This window comes from Protopterus annectens, chromosome 3.part1, assembly GCF_019279795.1.
Source record: "Protopterus annectens isolate FY-2018-M chromosome 3.part1, PAN1.0, whole genome shotgun sequence".
Classification (NCBI taxonomy): Eukaryota; Metazoa; Chordata; order Ceratodontiformes; family Protopteridae; genus Protopterus; species Protopterus annectens.
Genome location: NC_056732.1, coordinates 661,037,087 through 661,043,818, shown reverse-complemented (window position 1 = coordinate 661,043,818; position 6,732 = coordinate 661,037,087).

The window sequence follows — 6,732 nt, the reverse complement described above, 5'->3', positions numbered from 1 at the left end:
CTAAAGTGAATTTGTCTGGTGCACCATATTTATTTATTTATTATTTGCTTACCAAGTAAGTCTGACTTGGAACAAAGCTAATTTTCAGTGGAGGCTCGGGGAGAAACACTCCAGACGCATGTCTTTATGATGTGGGAGAAAACCAGAGTACCCAGAGGAAACCCACACAAATACAGAGAGGACATGCAGACTCTGCACAGAAGGCACACCAGCTGAGAATCGAAACAGAGACCTCTTTCTGTGAGGTGACAACACAACCAGTGCACCACTGCATCGTCCATATTTGCTGCTATGTTTTCATGGATAATCGATCATGCAAGTAAGTTACACATATTCTTCATAACATGGACTGAATATGCATGTTTGCTTGAAGAGGTTAGAGTATATACAAATAAAATATTTGATATTTTCAGTGGGATGTATGAGTTTTTATTTCATCCATCTATCTATCTATCTATCTATCTATCTATCTATCTATCTATCTATCTATCTATCTATCTATCTATCTATCTATCTGTCTATCTATCTGTCTATCTATCTGTCTATCAATTTTTATATCTATCTGTCTCTCTATCCATATAGTAAAGGTAGTGAACGTTCCTATCATCAACCAGCATGTTATTGAAAAAGTCCATCAACAACTGCATTAATTGCAAACATTTTAAACTACACAAAGAAACCAGCTCACTGGACAGCTGGCACTCACACACACAAGCTATACACAACAGTACCAAGTAAACCACAACAACCCTAACAGCGGTTGAGTGACTAGTATGCTTTTATTTGGGGAGGGCTATGTCTCCCACAAACTCCAAACTCATTTATACTAAATCCTTTATCACATGGCCAGAGAAACAGAAGAAAATCCTCAAAACAATGAATCACTACCAGCATGCTCTCAGGCAAAACGCTGGAAGTGATTATAAGAAAAAGTGCTTCTCTACATGCACACAATCTGCATCTACTATTTCCTACTATTTTCTAACATATTTCAACAACAAGGTTATGAGGCTGATGGAACCTGTCCTGACAGACATACAAATCATATAAAATAACACATACATACACAATTATCGATAAAGACAGCCTTGATAATAGCACATGCCAATAAGTGGAATACTTGATAAATTGACAACAGTCAATATGGTCTTGACTAGCTGGCTGCTTAAATGCTCTAATTTATATTTACATATACATATAGGTGTAGTACTCTATTCCAAATGGTCACAAGATTGACATTCATCATGTCATCATCAACTCAGTGAAAAACAGAATGTCAACTGCAGCTGCTCATGTTCTGAAGATTAACCCTGGAGTGAGCAAAAATGAAAGCAAGTGTTTTTGCAGGGAGACAAGCCCACACCACTTGCTAATTATACATAATAATTCTGAGGTCACACAATCTCTGGGGAAAGGACATATTTCCCTACCCAGGCATTGTTGCTAAAGCACAGATGTTGATGATCTATTCGCTTGGACCAAATGGTGTGGACCAAACATATGTTGATTGTATATCCTTTCATTTAAATGGACAAAGCCCGTTTAGGTGGTTGAATGCTAGCTTGTTTGAAGAGAAAAGAAAGCTGGTAAATGTGATTAAAACTAACATTGCATATTGCTGACTTTTTTCTGTGAAAAATTGAGGAACAGTGATGAATGGAGAATTTGCCCTTTCCCCACTGTAGTGCAATCTTGGAATTATTATATATAATTTGGAGGGGTGTGGGGGTGCAGGAGAGCTTGCTTGTCCCCCTGCAAAAAAATAGTGTTTGGCGTTTTTTTTTTTTTTTTGAGTTTCAGGCAATTTTTCTTGATGTTTTGAAGCTTAATGTGTTGAGTTTTCTATTTTCAAACACACACATGCATGTGTGTCTGTCTCCACTGGTTACTTGCTGATTCATTTTCCATTATCTCTGTCTTCAGGCGACAGGCATTATTATTCCTGTCCCACCTTCTGCTTTACATTATAGCCTTGTCCAGTGACTGAATAGCCTGTGTGCAGACTTCCCTTTATAGCAGATTGTCTGACCAGTCCCATTGATATGACATCAGCAGTTTTGTAATGGAAAGGGGACTCTGGGCTGTTTGGCAATGAGACTCCTCACTGCCTGACAAGTTCACAAAAAACAATACTTAGTTCTGAAATGCCAGTTGCCTTGCTGTGTACAGAGTCTGAGGGGGTATGGGTTATCACTTCATAGCTGGATTTCACGCAAATGCATGAGAGGCAGTGACGTTTGTGCAGTCTTTTGTTGTGCTCATGCCGCTTATTGCAGTCCTGTAGTTACCATGCTTACATGTCTTTTCTTTGCTAGTTAATATAATTATGTATATGTGATCAGTTTCTGCAAGCATCTTTATAGTGATTTTTAAGTTTGCTTTTAATATCCATACTTAACAAATTAAGCAAAGCAATGCCTGTTTTGTAATTGCCAGTTGTATCACAGAAAGATAAAGAATATGTTTCACATCTGAGGTGATTGCATTGGTTAACACCCTGGACTGGCACATAATGAGTGTAATTAAGTTCCCTAATTCCAGTAAATGTTAAGAACTCTAAAAAAAACTGTGGTCTGTTGAAACATGATAGCTGATCAAGGGCTGATAACAAACCGTTATTATTTATCAGTCAAGAAAGTCACCTCTCCCCTGTCCTTCCCACCATACTATGCAAGAGAGAAATACTGCAAAGTCATTTGTACTGTGTGCTATATTAACTGTGCTGTTTTTAATGTTTCTAAAATATAGCTCATTTCTGCTTTTTTATGAATGAACTCCAAGGTAGCACGATTGTGAAAGTGCTCATTCTCAAAATTGCTTGCTGGTGGAGTTTATTCTCTGATGAGGTAACTTCCTAAAGACGTGGAACTGGTGGGTAAAGGCGGTTGTGGTCATCATGTGAATGGTTCATGGCTATGTATTTTTGTGATCTAGGAAGTTGCAAAACCAAAGTGCTGAAATGCAAAAATGGGAAGTCTCCAGCTAAAAAAAAAAAACATAAAGCAGTTTCATTAAAATACATAGCTGAACATCTTTCTGTTGAGTCTACAGGAGACGCAAAAGCTGTGCAACTGCTCTTTTATGGTATGGTCTATGAAAAATGAAACAGAATTTACAAAATCTTAGTTAAGCAAGGGACTGTCCCACAAGTGTTACAGAACATTCTCTTCCATGAAAATGAGACAACTGTTAGGCTAGCAATGTTACTGTAAGATGATATGAATAGATATGATCCGTATTTAACAGATTTTAATTGAGGTTGTTCAGAACTGAATTAATCTTTCTTTTAATCATGCACAATATGGAACTTTAGAAAAGAACACAACCAAATTGTATTTTGATATACTAAGCAGTGCAATTTGAGCTTTCTCTTTACAATGCAGAACTACAATTTTATACAGAATATGACATTTACAAACATAAGTCCATAATAAACATGTTCATTGAAAAATCTCTGTATTTTCTGCTTCACTTATGGAGTGAATGCTTTATAGAATGCATTGTGCTACAGATGGTTTTATCATAACACCACCACTGGCTTATAATAAGTTTCAGTGGATAGCTACTCCTTCTTAGTGGTGGTAGCTACCTCTGCTCTTAGAGGATATATATATATATATATATATATATATATATATATGGTTCTACCTGACTTCGACAGCTGAGAAGACCGACATCGCTCCAGAAGATCGAAGCGAAGAAGACCGAATCGCGGGTTGCAGAACATCGACAATGCAGAAGACCGACACGACGGATGACAACACCAACGCCGAGGATGCCGACATGGGGAAAGGCTGTGTGAGTATCTTGTTAGACGTTAGGTGCGAGGCAGGTAAGTGTGGAGATTGACGGTCTGTGGGGATAGGGGTGGGTTAAGTGAGTTAGGTTAGGGGCGATAGGGGTGGGTTAAGTGAGTTAGGGTTAGGCGATAGGGGTGGGTTAAGTGAGTTAGGGTTAGGGAGCGATAGGGTGGGTTAAGTGAGTTAGGGTTAGGGAGCGATAGGCGGGTTAAGTGAGTTAGGGTTAGGGTTAAGTGAGTTAGGGTTAGGGGCGGTAGGTAAGTGTCGATAGTGACGGACCTTAGGGTTAGGTAAGGTTTAGTGTGGGCTTGTAAGGATTTTGGTGTGCTTGTGTTGTGTGTGTGGTTTGTGGAATGGGGATGTGTTTTGTTTTGTATGGGGTTTCGTGTTTGTGTACCGTCGGTTATTTCGTTGTCGGTTATGTGTGGTTTCGTGTTTATGGACTGTCGAATATGTGGTGTCGGTGATGTGGTTGTCGGTGTTGTGTGGTTTCGATTATGTCAGGTAGAACCATATATATATATATATATATATATATATATATATATATATATATACAGTCACAAAAAAGATGATCCAGGCGGGGTGTTATATGCCTGTACAACTTTTGCAAAATTAAAGTTACACCTCTATCATTTACGAAAACAGGTAGAGGGAAGCAAGGCAGCAAACACCAACAGATGAAAGTTAATCTTCTTTAATACAGATAAAATGTGAAGCGCTTTTCGTTTGAGACTGTGCTCAAACTTCTTCAGACAAACTGATTACACAAATCACAAGTATATATACCAATTAACACTGGGCGGCCACGGTGGTGCAGTGGTTAGCATTGCCGCCTCACAGCAAGAGGTTCTCCGGTTCGATCCTCGGCTGGGGTGCCTTCTGTGCGGAGTCTGCATGTTCTCCCTGTGGTCGCGTGGGTTTCCTCCGGGTGCTCCGCCTTCCTCCCACATCCCAAAGACATGCTGCAGGTGGATTGGATACTCTAAATTGGCCCTAGGTGTGCGTGTGAGTGTGCCTTCTGTGGAAGGTTGGGCGCCGGGCTGGCAACTCGACACCGTAAAACTCCACTGCCATTCAATGTGCGGACAAGGTGATCCGCTGTGGCAACCCCTAACCGGGAAAAGCCGAAAGAAGAAGAAGGTGAGCTGCTTACACAAGCACTACATCAATTAAGCAATTAAAAACTGCACCACGGTAATAAAGCATTTAAAGGCATATAAAACAAAACTGCCTAAATGCTCTTTATACATGTTTGTACTTAAAACCACCTTCAGCTGTTGCAAAATAAAAAATAAAAATAAAAATATAACCGTCCAACATGTTGATTAAATAACCTACTGAGGATAGATATATATATATCAACTAATGTATACTACAAAAAATATATATATAATGTAAAAAAATATAAAAACTGTGAAAAGTATATATGTATATATATGCATCTTATCTTGATAAACTTTTAAGTTTTAAAACACTGACAATAGAACAGCATTCATTAAGTCAAGGGGTATTATACGCATTTAATCTAACTTGCCACATAAGTTCTAATTCTTCCAGTTTTAATGGAGTAGGGCCTCCCCTAGGATCTTCGTGAATCTGATCTATTATCATAAATTTAAATTTGTGGTCCGGGTTGAGACTGACATGCTTAGCCAGAGCATTGTCGAGTTTATTCTTCTGAATTGCATAAATATGTTCATACAAACGGTCATGGAGACGTCTCTCCGTTTTCCCTATGTAGAACGATAAACAATTCTGGCATTGTGCTAGATAAACTATCATTTTAGAATTGCAATTCACTCGACATTTCAAAAAGTATTGATGGTTGTGAATAATAAATCTACTAAATTCACTAACATATTGACAGTAGTTACAAGACTGACACTTGAACATAGCCAGTGTTTTTGTGTATGTGCATTGGCGTTGCTCGATAAGGGACTTTAAATTTTTTGCCCTTCTATACGTGACCACTGGTCTGTCGCCAACTTTATTGAAAATACTGAAATCACTTTTAAAGATAGCCCAATTTTTACATAAAATTTCATAACAAGACTTACTATTAATACTGAAAGTAGTGATAAATGATGGAACATGACCCGTAGGTTCACATGGTGTATTAATGTCATCTATTGAAACATTAACTGCACTACTATGCTGTATCACTTCTACTTTCGTAGAATTAATATTTAATAAAGGTTTAAATAACTGCCTATTCTGTTTGGACCTCACTTCTTCTATAAGTTCATTAATCAGATTCTCAGGATAGCCTCAGTGGATGAACATATTTTTTAATAAACAACATTCTTCAATGAAGTCGGCATCAAGAGTTGACATGTGAGCTGCCCTGACTAACTGGCCCTTAACTACAGCTCACTTCTGGTGCTGAGGATGACAGCTAGAATAATGCAAAAATGCATTAGAATATGTGCTTTTTCTATGTATCTTAGCTGTATACCTCTGAAGTGAAGAATTTGTAGTTAATAAAATGTCAAGGTATGCTATAGAATCCATACTAAAAGAAGATGTAAACTTTAGGAAGTCTGTGGTGCTGTTGAAGTAGTCGACTACCATGTCACTAATGGCTCTGTCACCTTTAAGTAAAATAAAAATGTCATCAAGGTAACGTGGAGTTAAGGGCCAGTTAGTCAGGGCAGCTCACATGTCAACTCTCTCACAGGCCCAGCACAAACAAGCACAGTGACTGTAGCACTTCTTAGAACATACTGTAATCACCAAACACAGCTGACTAGGCACACTGAATACACATTCCTTATTTTCATACTTAAGCATTTAGGCTGCAGAACAGGATAACTTCTACTCTCAACTCATTTTATCCAGTATCCTCAGTCACACTGGATTTGTCTGCAAAAGCACACCAGGCCAAAACATATGACTGGAAATTATACAAAAATACCTCTGGAAAACACTA